Raw genomic sequence first — 14,659 nt, 5'->3', positions numbered from 1 at the left:
GTGCATGGGCATGTTTTAGTTAAAACCTGAATAGCCAAACATGCAATTAAAAGAAGCAAATAAGCAGACACAACATGTGTAGATGTTGCATTCTCATTCACATATACACTCACAAATGAGCTGTGCCCTGAGAGCTCCTTGTCTTTGTAAACAGCCTCCAACTAATTCTATTCAAAAGTGTGAGAAACACACACCAATGAGCGCATACGCTTGGGATTCACAGCAACAGACCTCTATTCATTGTTGTCCCTTCAACTGATGAACTGAGACAGAGAGAGAGAGAGAGAGAGAGAGAGAGAGAGAGAGAGAGAGGGAGGGTGTGTGTGTTGCCAGTTCTGTGGGCACACACAGGCTACTTGTAGACGCTGGTGGACCAGACAGAGCAAGTAGTCGTGGTCTAGATGTCTTTGGGTGCCTCACAACACACATAAAACTTTACATGCGGTGATAGCTAGTATATAGAGACCCACTGAGACAACAATGCAGCATCATGAACTCCACCCCCCACCCCTGTGAAAAGAACAAAACAATTGTGGAGAGAATGCATTGAAAACAACAACAACAACAACAACAAAACAGAATAAATAACAAATATCTTCAATCTATCTTACTAATGTTAGGTATGAGACAAACTTTGGTTTGACTGTCTGTATTACATTTCTGGATTAAAACTTGCTGCCATGTTTTAGGACATGTCATCGCAGGGTAAGGTTGTCCACAGCTGTGTAACTCACACTTCATATTATTGGTGTAATCTACTCGACTTCAGACAGTCATGACACTGGAGATGCATCTGCAATGCAGACAGCCTGGGACTAGGCCATATGTGGTTAAAAGGCTTGTATTTGATGAGGCTGCACACTGAAATCAAACACCTCACAATCCAGTTCCAGCAAGAGTTCCTTATCTTTAGAAGATGTCTTGTTTCTTATTTATGACTCTAATGTTTTGCACATTCTGTGCCGTACATGGCTGAGATGTATGATGACTAGATGAGCGTTGGTCTTTTAAAGAACAGTCATGGCCAGTCACTGGCAACAACATCCACAAGAAATAAATTTCTTTGGGTGAAGAGTTATTAAAAGGGGGAAGCTGTGTGACGTTGGTGATTTGTGTCTTTATAAATAACAGGAAGGAACTGTGACCGGGCCTTTTCGGTTTGGGCCCCCCAGCTGTAGAACTCCTTGCCAAGTCGGCATCATCTTTTAAATCTCCTCTCAAAATGACACATTTTTACAACTCTTTCAAACACCTCATTCTATTTTTATCATTGTCATCATTGCGATAATATATACACTGAATAATAGTAATGATAATTAATTAATATTCTTTACAATATTATGTGTATTTAATTTATCAGCCTGGGAACCAGGCTAATCTGCGAGCACAGGTTTTATTTGCTCTGGCAGATATGTTTCATAAAGCGCTCATGTCTGTGGTTAAAGCTTTTTAACTACTGCACCCGCCCCTGCAGGTCAAGGTAAGACCACATCCATTGCCCTGTACCTCAAGAAGTTGACTCAGAGTTTAGATTAGTGATCTAAATAGACAAGCTCTCTGATCACTGAAGTGGAAAGACAGAGGGAGCTGCTCTGGGTTACTCATCACACCTTCACCATACAAAGCAAACTTGATTTGTGGTCATACTTAAACCCGAGTGTTGTATCAGTGAGGTCTTTTTTCTTCTTAAAGCCTTGACTGCACTTCCTCATGGACTGAATGTTAAACAGTTGGTAGATAAATCATACCCAGGACTACTGAGCAACCGCTGATGATTCTGGCTAGATCACAGCACGGCACTTTAACAGTGATGCATTAGCACCTGGGTACATGGTTTGTATGTGTATGTCCATCAGCAAACAATCTTACATGCAATTTTTTTTATATTCCACTGCCAATCACACTAAGGTTTATGCTCCTCTACTTAGCCCTGAAGTTTGAACCACAATGAAACTGTCAGAAAGTTATTCCTGCCCAGCACTAAATGAAGCCCATCTGCAGGCACAGACAGTTCGTTCCCTGTCCCTGTCCGCAGTACAGACATACACTGATACACCTCCGAGAGGCCCATCTCTAATGAGAAATAGCTCCGGGGAGATTAGTTCCATACCATTTGGCACAAATATGCACCCAAAAGTATGGGCCTTTTGCATTTCCCTATTTAGTAAAAAACCAACCAAACTCAATAGCTCTGTACATTTGTCATGGGTTTGCTATTGGACCAAGGCAAACTTACAAGACAAGAGTACGGCCACTGCAAGATATTCTGAGCATTTCCGATCCATCTTACAATTCAGATTGGAGCGGAGCCAAAATACAACTCTAATAAGAACACAAACAAATTGCAGCAACCAAGTAGCTCTCCAGGATCTGATTTTAAGATTAATATAATATACCTATATGGCTAAAAAGCCATCTAACCGTGTTAATTCAACACACCCTTAAAATAAAACAATGGGGGAGTGCAGCTGAGGACAAGCAACCCATTTTTGCCCTGTCATCTTTAATTTCACCTTAGGCATTTACTGACAAGAATCTGACAGTGGGATGACTCAATGGAGTGAAAGTGGGTTACCTTTTTATGTCTCATACTGATGTACCAAAGGGAGCAGCTGTTTTCTCTTCTTAAATTGCAATCCAGTCACATTTTCTCAGCTGGAATGGCTACAGGGATGTAATGGCCTCGTAATTATAACAATCATAAAAGTAGTAACGGCATTTCTATAATCATCAGGAATGTGCTGAAGTACTCAGGGTAGGAGGGTGAAGAGAAACCTGCTGTGGGGCCTGATACATTCAGGACATTCATGGATGGTTGTGCTACTGCTGAGGGGACAACTTTTAGAAGCAAATCTGTCTTGTGCTGCTCTTGACACCTTCTGATGCCTCTGCGTCAGTGCCAGCACATTCCAGTAATGCTGTTTCATGTGAGTCATGGGTCACTTTTTATTTATCTTCGCATGCCAACCTCAACCCAAGACCAGTCCCCACCTCCTCACTACTGCATGGCTCACAAACTCATCAAAATTTGTTTGCCAATAAAGTCATTAACTTTACTTATTTTCCACAAGCAAAACACATCTGACATGCTCAGTTTCTCATCTGCTCACATGCCCATATTTCCAGAACGTGCCATAAAATGAAAGGGATGACTACCGCTGCTCATACTTTGCACAGCAGGCGGAACACATAAACCACATCCAAAGCACAGCCAGGAAACCCACAAAGACCCCACTGAGCAGGACAACCCTGCACTCACCACTGTAAATTAAACTGTTTGCTTTCAGGAGTGGAGCTGTCAGACAAAAAGCTGAAGAGGAAGATCCCTAGCATTGTACTGATGATTGTATATAAAACTGTCTTAACAATACACAATCAAATCAACAGCTTTCATGTGGGATGCGGAGATGCTAACATTGAGAAGAATACAGTACAGTATGAGGCTGTATTTACTACCACCCCAGGAGGAAACTGCAAAACAGGATTCAGAAAACAAAACTGAATAATGATTGTGTCATCACCCACTTGGTGTGGGTGCTGTGTTACTCTTACTGCTTCAACTAGTAAACTGACATAAGTAAAAACAGCAAACATTTTGAGTTTCTTTGGAGGAGGTAGGGGAGAAAAAACATTCTAACATCTGACCTGCTTCGAGCCAAAGCTTTATTTCGGTCGTGACACCACAGATAACCCCTTTTTCTCTCACCCCTTCGTTGCGTGGTCAAAGCTCAGCTCAGACTAGCCTTATAAAACCTAAATAAGCAACACCAGTCATGTTTTCAAGCACAACAAGCATTGGTAGAGGACTAGAGTGGGGAAAGTACAGTCAGCTTAAAAATATACTGGTTTATAGCCGAGGGCACTGCATGCATGTTGCTGTAAGTAGAATTTGTCATGAGTCAGTGTAACAGTAGCAAGTCGTTAGCCTGAACTGCCTCATAGGCAGTGCTCTATGTCCTGCATGGAGCTGCTTTGATCCTCCTTTTGTGCAACATATTTAATTTGGAAATTAAAAAAAAAGCATCAGATCACATGGGTGAATCCTGGTAAAGGTAACCAACTAATAAGCTACAATCTGCATTAATCAAATGGCAGGATACAGTATGTACTGTGTTTTTGTGCAGGAAAAGTTTCGCAGGAATCAAGGTCAGTTTGTGCTGGTCAAAGCTGAATCTTAGAGTGGACTCCAGTCCCAAGCCAGTGCCCTGCCCATGTCTGCATTTAGCCCCGTCTCAGAGAGCCTGGAGCCCGTTCCACTGGTCAGTAAAGGCCACAGACTCTGTGAGAGGTGACGGCGGTCAGACTGAACTCGGGCAAACTGTAGCCATCTGGGAGACCACAGTCTTTTGTGAGCCAGCATCGCCACATCACTGCCTGCCATATGTAAGGATAAAGGGACCCATCTTTCATTTTTGTCCCCTGGAATTTTCATGAGAAACCCTTGAGTTTACAGTATGCGTAATGTCCCTCCTCTGCTGTCACGAAACACAACAGTGCAACAACATCAACAGTGCTTCCTTCACGTTTTTTTTCCTTTTTTCTCCTTTCTCACCCTGTAAGGGAAACCTCCTGGTCCAAAATTTATGAAGAGAAAACACAAGTAATTAAGGTGGGAGACCTCCCAACATGTGCATGGGCTTGTAACATGCTACTTTGTGGACTGGGGTTTCTACTGCTCTTTTTATCCCTTTCTCACTGAACAAAAACATAAGGTGAATGATGGGTCAATAAAAGCAAATTATAGCACTCAGGTGGAAATCATTATGCGGGAATGCAGGTAAGAATGAGATCACTTTCAGCTTGTTTGGGTTTTGAGTGCAACTGAAAAGTGGATCAAGACAGTTAAATGGGCAAAGTATGTGTATGTGGATGTGTGCGGATGTACATGAACATGCGCTGCACACGTGTAAGATTAAACACACACTCTCACACAGACAGTTTACAAAGTGCACAGAGGAATAAAGACATTAATTAATTTGTTCCTGTTGCCTGAAGTTTATTCAAATGCTTTGGAAGTTGTGATGAGAGACATATGGAGACGATGGTTTAGATTAAGGAAAACTGAGTCGGGCCACACAGACTAAAGAAGCCCCTGTCACTGGGGAGCAGGCCTCACAGGGAGCCTGCATGGACCCACAGGGTGAGAAAGTCTTTAAGTAGACACATAGCTAAGGCATGGGACAAGATCAACATCAAAATAACTAATAAATCTGGCTTGAGAAAAGAGTTAACATAGAGTGCAGGATGTAAAGAGTAGCATGTGCTGTCTTTGTGTGTCAGTGATAGAGATAATTGCTATATGAGGAGCTTTCATACATGATCTTGCGAGGTTCACCATTAAATCCTGGACACATGTTCTCTCAGTGTTATGAACATGCAAATAAACCAAACAAATTCATTTTGATTTGATTTCCTTCACGGATGTTGTACCTAGACTTCCTCTGCACGTAGTGTAGGAGAGCACGGTGTCTAAAATCTCACAGGAGCAGTGAGGAGATCAGGTTTCTGGGCTGCGACACTCTATCCTGGCAGAGACATTTGATACCAAGGCATACCACAGCTTAGTTCCAATAAACACAAAACCCGGCCCACAGAGCTCAACGGCATTCATTGTCCCTCGATGGAAATGGGGAAATTGGATTGTTGTGTTTATTGATGTGTTTACACAAGACCTTCAGTGAAAGTTTATGTTTTTGTCAGTCACAGTAATTCTTCTGGAAGGCAGCAATGGCATTTGTCTTTTAGCTTGGAATAGTAAGTAGTCCAAATAGTTTTTACTTAAGTAGTTCTGCAGCAAAAATCCTACCATTTAACCTCATACACCTTTTCATTATTCTTGCAAACATGTTCGGCAGAGCACTTAAAGGGCATGGCAGGCTAATCATCTCTTGGTAAGTCTCTTCAATAAACTGTACGTTAACCAGCCGTCAAGATACTATCTGACGCTGTCAAAGAGAAACAGTCGAGGAAAGCAAGGGTGGAATCTGCAGAATTCCAGACGAGAAGAGAGACATGACAGCAAGGCCAATGTGAGGACAGACAAATCTTTCATTAGTGCCTGCCTGTCTAATGAGTCATTCCTTAGCTACCAGGTGGGGCAACCCTTACTACACCCCCACCCCTACCCCAGTAAATACCCCTCTTTTCTTCCCTCTGCTTTTTTTGTAGCCCACTGCCCCCTTTCACCTCCTCAGCGGGGTTTCCCCACACTCGCCACCGCTGACACAAATAGGTAGTGGAGCGGAGAGCGGAGCATAGGCATGTAACTCATTCAGCAGACCAGACAAAAGCATGACACAGATATAAACTGGGAGATCGACAATTGTGGGACTGATTTGTTGGTTGGTGGTGCTCTAACATAGTTAAAGCAACGCACCATAAAGTTATGATGACTGCTGACAGAGGTAAAGCTGGTCATTAGTATTATTTCTGTGACTCGGCTGGTGAATGCTCCTCTAATAATCTCTGTATATAAAGTTGGAAGGAGGTTGGGTCAAGGCTTTTCCCCATGTGTTGCTTGGCAGCTGCTTCAGCCAAACAGCTTTTTTTAGTGCAGTAAAAACCAGCCATGTGCCTATAGATGCAGGACCAGATGCTTTAAAAGTAAGAATTTAAAATCTCAGTCCATACACTATATTCCCCTACTATCATGTATGTGCACACATGCTGTAGGCCTTTTTTTTATTTGGGGATTTTTATCTTTGTACCCAAAAAAGACAAGTCCACAAAGCCAACTGCTTTTCTCAATTTCTCAACTTTATGATCCTTAGAATCAAAAACGTTTCATATCATGTACTTGCAATTAAAAGAGAATGTTAAATGTTTTTTTTTAATTCCTAAAGTAGGGATGGAAAATATTCTTAACAATGACCTCAGTGACTCTCTCCACTACTCCATTCCCCTCTTCCTCCCTCACTCCTCTTGGCTTTCTCTCTGCCCCTGACTTACCCTGCTCCCTCTTATTCTTAACAACCTGACACGTGGGGAAATGCACCAGTGCAAACTCTGTCCAATAAACACAGTTGTGCCTGAGACCACATCTATTTCAGACTCTGCTCTAGGAATAGGCAGCTGACCGATGTGGAAGCACACACATCTGTGATAGCACACCATCTCATTTCCATACCGGCCACACTGTGACTGTACTTAATGGAAAAGAAATGGAAAAAAGCTCTTCCATCTCACACAGTCTTCCTCTAAAAACACCTGGTTTATGCATAAGTGGGACCCATTGCGGTCTCCTTCCAATTCCATTTTTCTTTCTTCCAGGGTAAAATGTGTTTCCTCTGGTCTCCTCAGTGAGGAAGAGGAGAGCATTTGGCACCTGTCTGTCAGTAGCTTTGGTAAGGACACAATCTAGTTAACCTGACATGCTGTCTAATAAGAGCTCCTCTGTCATCAGTGTTGCTCACAACCCATAATGACCCAAGGTAATTACTTCCAGCAGTCAGAGACATATGGACACCTTTGACAAGGTGGAGAAAAGACAGCATCACTGTCCAACGAAAACTATGTATCTCCAACTCTTTTAATATACTGGATGATTCATTGCAACTCAACAAACCTCTCCTACCTCCTAGGTTAAACAAGCCATCAAAAAACTCATTGGGCATTGTCAGAAAACTGAAAACAAGGGATAAAATGTGTTCTCTGTCTGTAAGAGCAGGGCTTCAAGTTGTATGTGGGAAACTCAGGCTCCAAATGAAGCAGAGAATTGTACAAGTATGGACAATCCTCACAGAGTTGTGAAGCCCAAGCTCTCTTTCTTTCACATACCATATATCTTGAAACACTACTCATTTCTTGGCTGTGTGAAGTGCAGGTCATTATCTTTGATCCCGATCCACAATCAGACTGGCACAGTTGTTACCTACAGTACAATCATCAAACAAGCTAGTGCATGAGCTTGTTTTTATAGTCTTACCCTTTTGGATCTGGCCTTCAAAGTATTCATAGATTTGGAATGAATTCAAGGAGGAAGAACAAGGAGGAATGAGCTTTATCAAAATGCAGTCCAGCTTTAACAGATATGGATGGACGTAAAATGCAGTACAAATTATTCTTTGTGGTAATCTTGTGATCATAAATATCAGTCACAATGACTCTCAATGAGTGCCCTGTCATGTCAATTTGTCGCACCTTGGCACTGGTTTTGATTTGCCGAGCTGGGTGTGAAGTGTGATCTGACTGTTGACAGATAGCAGACCCCGGGGAAGGGTCAAGTCAGCACCATTGACAACCAAAGAGGCAAGATAAAAAGGATTTATATGAAAAGCAGACTGTAATTAGAGAGGCATGAGATTCAAGCTTACTGCAGACTTACATTGTAAATGAAACATGTAATTACAGTCCAGTTGCAATTGTTTAAAATACATAAAATGCACTCAGGAGTCCTCACCGCAGCAGACTGGGTTAGATTCCAACCTGCGGCCATGTCATCCCCTCCCTCTCTACCCCTTTTTCCTGTCTCACTCTGTCTAATAAAGGCTGAAAATATTCATGAAATGCACTAAAACAGAACATTTCTCATGGCTCCAGGGAGACAGATTCATCCTGAATTGTCTTATTATTATCTCAATTTTAAAGAGGTGTTTTGTTTGGACAGACACTGCTTTATTTTGAGGTGTCATTGAAATGAATATAATCCATGTTTGGCACGGGCAGTCAAAAGGTCTGAAAGACCTGTTTTGTCCTCTGGGGCCAACCTGTTTACTCAACTGGAACAAATTTACAATCAACATGACTGACTGCTTTCTCTTCAAAATCCTACTTAACAATGCCAAATGACTGATGTGTGTGTTTTATTACTCATGGATCATATCAGAAATTTCCCACTCATGTTAGCGTTGGCCGATAAGGATTTAATATTTGCTTGGCAACCCAAATAAATACAACCACCTATTAAAACACAATATGAATGTTTTTTTTCTCAGTTTGTTTTCATGTGGGCCTAACTTGAACTCTCGCTTCGATTCCAAGCACACTAAAGAGATTTATAAAGCAGCTTAGAGCTACATTTTGACACCTTACTGCAGCACTAATGATGGCATTACCAAATCAAAGGGAAGACAAGACTGATTTATATTTATTGTACAGTGGGAAGAAAAATTTAGCGATATCTCAAATATTTAAGCATGTCATCCTCCCTGTCACCTTGTTGGAAAGGGTCAACTGTCATTTTTCTCCAGTGTCACTGGGCCTCATAACACCCCTGACATATTTGGACTGGTCGAATAAATACGGCAAAGCGGTACCCTGGGATCACTGTACCATACCGGGCCTGTCTCGGAGAGGAAAGGTAACTGCAGCTCAAATCCATCAAACTTTGACACACTCGCATACACACAGCAGACATTAATCCACATCATGATGAAAGGCGATACAGAGCGACTCCACAAATTTGAGATAAAATGTAATAATACCCCTTTGATAGATATGAGTGACCTATGCGATCTCATGTTACCCAGGGAAAATCAACAAGAGATGGGCCAGTATATACTGCACTAGGCTCCTTGTCTACATTTTTCAGCAGTACGCTGGGCCTCTTCCTCATCATTCATCTGTCACGTGAGAGGGTATCTACTGCATTTTCCACAAAGTGCTGTCCAAAGGAAACCAAGGCTTTTCTACCATGCATAATCCCTAATGATGAAGTTAATCATTGCCTGCATTGTTGGGTTGAGTTTGCAGTTATGTTTTTGAAAAACAAGTTTTCTAAATGAACAATATTTAGGGCAAATTTTCAACAACTAGCAAATCTGAACTGAAAAAGGAGAGGAGAACAAAATGTGCTACTGCAGAGCTACATTTAAAACAAGGCACAGCGTTCTGGTGCTTTATTAGTTTTTCTGTTTGACAACCTAACTGATGTCTTCCTAGAAAGAAGTATGCATATTTTGAAAAAATATTTTTGAAAAAATATCCATGCTTGGAAAATTAAACAAGCCCTGTATCTTCAATATAAAACAAAGGGGAAAATTACTGCCTCAGTGAAAAGCGAGATGGCACAAGGTCTGCTTTACCAGTAACTGCTGCCCACATTGAAGAAAGACATACCTGGCTTTCAGCAAACATGCCCTAGCAATATAAATCACTCTAAGAGATTTTTGAAAACCACCATTAGGAGCCAGTCATGCATCCCTATAGCATGACAGTGTCAAGGTGGAAAGGGATTGGCTGGCACACGTAAAGCACCCTCAATTTCTGATAGGATGAAAGGGCGTTTTGGCTCGCAGCACTACAGAGGATCAGCCGTCTTTTGGCAAGAAAGAATGCAAAGTGTTCTCTTTCCTTATTTAGCCAAAGCAAGCCATCATATCACAGAGTGAGCAATGGAAAAAAGGATGCAATAGAGCCAAGATTACAATCCAAAGCTATAAAAAACAACGTCAACAAAACATACCTTAAAGTAATGAAAAGATATTTGTGGTATGAGGATGACAAGAGGTGGGCCCAGCACAACACACATTATTTAAGAAGAAACCACATGGTGAGGGATTAGAGTGTCTCCATAACATTTATGTTGCAGGAGAGGAATGGGGTGGATATATGGCCACTCTTGTTACTCCAATGAGTGGGAGAGTTATTCAAAGACTAATTCCAGATTAATGTAATCTACTACTAAGTGCATGAATCTGACTGTCAAACGTGACACGGACACAGAATGAGTGGGTTAGCTTGGCCACTAATGATACATTAGATTAGATTTCAACACTAATGGCTAAAACAGCTTTGCTCACACAACACACTCTGATACACACCATTTATTATTATGTCTTATTTTGTCTATTTGCATCAACCCTCCATTATTTTTCTCTGCAGGACTTAATCCCTGAATGCAGAAGAGGTTAAAAAAAAAAAAAAAACATTCCTGACCACTTTTATTTTTTTTTACTTTTTAACATTTTGAACATGTTACAGTAAATAAAATAAATCAACAACATAAATGGACAAATATATCAAAAACTTGGTTATAGACTGGTTACAGCTCATGAGCTATGTAAAGTGGATGTCTTTACCATCCTAACCCCTAGAGGTCTCTGTCTGGTATTATATTCCAAGCTTCACTGTGTTTGCATGAGAAGTAGAGTTAACAGGTTTAACTATCCCAACAAGACGGGAGGTCAGTGTAATAAAGCTGCAGAAGGACCTTGCTCTCTGCGCAGCAGGGGGTGAGATTTACGCATGGCTGGATCTACATCTATGGAGACACAAATGTGAAAAAAAAAAAAAGCTCTCGCATAACTTTAGTCAAAGTGATGACATGGTGGTGTTGGTATTTTACCCCCTTCCCCCCCAAAAAAAGTAAATCGCTAATACGACTCAGCTTATCAGTATTTACATTGGTATCACGCTGGAAGAAACGCAAATTAAAATACTGTGTTTTAAAGGCTGCATTTCTATGTATATATTACACTATCTTAACAGCTTTCATTTGTCCACAAGGTTTTCTTTATCAAACTCACTGTTATATTTACTTTGACAATATAGTTTTTCTTTTGAATAACCAAATTCAACAGATGGATTTTGCTGCCAATTAGGTAAGGTACTGTGAAACCCTCCTATTTCCCCAAACATACTGCATTGTGTTGTACACATAGTTACGATTATTCCCAGAACAAATTCACTGTACAACAATAACTTGGCTCGTATGATCAAAAAAAGCTGCCTGGTTTAGACTCTCTTACACGGTGCATGACCACACATACCTTTTCAGTATGGTTTGCATGAGGCTGTACTGCAGGGTGTAGCCCTGATGCCTTTCAAAACAGACGATTTCATAGTTGGGAGAAAGGATTATTTTTTCTTTCTTTGCCCCACTGGACTTGTTGTACAGAGACCATGATGGATTGTAAATTTTACAACTCACCTCATTTGTCTTTCATCTTGATTGACCATGGCCTACCTGTAAAATCAGCCAGATTTAAGAGCCAAATCTTGAAAATAATATTTATGACTTCACATGACCTACATACAGGTCAATTTATCCACCTACCGCCTCTGACAAAAGGCAAAGAAAAAAAAAGCAATAATGCTGAGTTTGGAGGGAGGGGGCAGATTTCTGAAGTCTGCGTGAGACAAGTTTTCAACAGGCAACCCTGCATGATCACACCGTAACAAGTTCAGACACCTTAGCCTAACACTCTGGTACCAGATTCAGGCCGTTTGATGTTTTCACATTAAGCAACTCCATTCCTCCGGTACTCGCCCCTCTTTCGCAACCCCCCCTACTTCCACTCTGTTTTGACCTTGTGCCAGTTTCACCAAAACCTTTTTAAGCGCACCTGGTAGTGGTTAGGCACAATCACAGCATAAAGCTCATGAGCGCTGCTGCAGAACACAGGAAGAACTTCATAAAAAGATGCTCTCATTAACATACCTATGCTTTATGCTGTATTTGAAAAAGTTGGATGTGTCTAAGTGAATTCACAACAATGAACAGGAGTAGGTCATTATAGGGAAAGAAATGTTGCCACACCTGCTTAGGGGTGTTTGAGAGTTTAAATACTTTACAATAGGTGGAGTCAGGATGGGATTGTGTGTGTGTGTGCAGAACTGGGGTCACAGTTTCACATTTAGCAGCTGCTATATCAAAGGCTTAATGGTTGGTGTAATTTCACTGATTTAGATCAAATTTCACCATTCAGGAGATTTAAAATGAGTTTTATTGCAGTTTCCAGGAACCTCCGTCCCCATGTAAGACTAGTATCAGCAGGTCCAATAGATACTGGAATGAAACCAGCTTCATGATCCCAGTGTTTAATCTCTACAAATGTGTTCATGTTCACTGAAAACCCTTGCTGTTCTTAAGGCAGCAGTGGGTGTCTGAATGGACTATGCTTGGCTCTGATCTGGTTCAGATGGAACATTGGAAATGTTGGACCAAGCCAGCTGGATTCCATAAAGGCCTCAAAGCGGCCTTTGCACTCCCTGTAAAAGCCATGGGATTTAACCAGCGGACAACGTAACCATAACCTCTATATATTCTAAATATTACATGATTAGAAAGAGGCGAGGTTAGATAAGCAGAGCAGAATATACCACACAATTACAGACTTACAAACACAAGCTGTGTTTGGACTGAGAACAATGGCGGCTTGTAAATGAATGCTATGATTTGCATACTATTGAAGTATGAAGAGGAAGAAAAAACACATTTTGCTCAATGACTAAAACAAATATTGAAAGATTCCTAATGGCATCCAGAGGGGGAAACAGACATGTTTGTTTACAGTGTCAGGGTAATGGCTGTGCTATTTCATTTGGTCTCCTTCAAGTGGACTGTTGTTGATATGTTTGATGATGGGGTGGAGAGGATTTTTTTTTTCCGATTATCGCTTTTCTAAATTTTCCATGATTGGATGCAGAGAAGATTTAATGACTCTACTGCTATAATAAATCACATTACTACCAGCTTACACAAGTTGTAGACTAGCTACATTTAAAAGCGTCAAAACTATTTTGAACTTGTAACTTGTAAATTTCAGTGCCTGCTGTAGTCAGAGATGTGATTTGTAAGATAGTGTTTCTTTTCATGTGATGACATCTTTGGCGGCAAGTCATCGCTGTGGTATTTGTAATCAAACAGTGAAGCCATGCAGGGTTGCCGCATCTTTGTTTTGATTTCCCAGAGAAAGCTCCTGGTCTTTTCTTTGTCTGCCCTTTGCTGAGTTATGTTGACTATCCATTTTCTTTTTCTGTTTATTCAAGATGACAGTTTTGAGTTATGAAACTTCATCAGAGAACGAGATAACCTTTCATATACCATGTTTGTAGAACATGAAATTTACATGCAGTAATGGTGGAATTACTACTGCACAGTATAAGAAAATAGTTCAAGACTAAAAGGATCATTATCCATCAGAAGTGCCTGTAGGATGGTCCAATGACTTCACAAAAATGTACCTGATGATAGCACCAGATGAAAGGTAAATAGATCACCAAAGTAAATGCAATTCATGCTGAGAGGCACATGAATGTATGTACCAAATATAATGGGAATCCATTAAACAGTTGTCCGGATATTTCAGTTTGTGCCAAAGTGGTCCATCACCATGCCTAGGGCCACGGTGCTAGTATGGCTACATGGGAAATGTTACTTTTGCTTTAAGAGATGAAAGGCAAAATAAACTATGAATAATAAACACCCACTGTCTTAAGCCTTCTTAAAAATCGATCTCTCTCTCTTCACCACAAAACACCATTTACTGTACTACTGTAACACACACTTATGTTAAATCTGAAATGTTACAACATTTAATCCAATGATAAAACTCTTTTTTTTTTGCAAATATGCATGAAAACACTGTTAAATGAAAATAATATGAAGAAAATGTGATTTGCAAATGGACAAAAGTCAAAATTATTTTCTTGCGTTGAACTTTGAACTTAATGTGTCAACAATACAATTAGCAATTAACAACAGTAATAGCAATAAGCATCTGGTACTGATCCAAATAAGCCCAGGAGATAGATAAGAAAAAAGCTAATGTTTTCCCACTGGGGGAGCAGGTCCATGACACTGCCTTTTCCGCTTCAAAAGTGACCTTTGACTCCCTGATATCAACAGCTCCTAGAGCTGACCTGACACTTCAAGAGCTAATTGTCTCCTTTAAGAAAATACACTATGTTTGAGGATCCACAGGGGAGAATCCCCCCC

At 40.8% G+C, this 14,659-nt stretch overlaps 1 protein-coding gene across 1 annotated transcript in view; it reads right to left on the bottom strand.

Moving 5' to 3' along the window:
• Positions 1 to 14,659, bottom strand: part of fhod3b (formin homology 2 domain containing 3b) — an 84,041-nt gene that overhangs the window by 36,169 nt on the left and 33,213 nt on the right. The window lies entirely within an intron of this gene.

This window comes from Larimichthys crocea, chromosome XIII (assembly GCF_000972845.2).
Source record: "Larimichthys crocea isolate SSNF chromosome XIII, L_crocea_2.0, whole genome shotgun sequence".
Lineage (NCBI taxonomy): Eukaryota > Metazoa > Chordata > Actinopteri > Sciaenidae > Larimichthys > Larimichthys crocea.
Note: the sequence above shows the minus strand (reverse complement) of the source record. Positions and strands in the feature narration are given on the sequence as shown.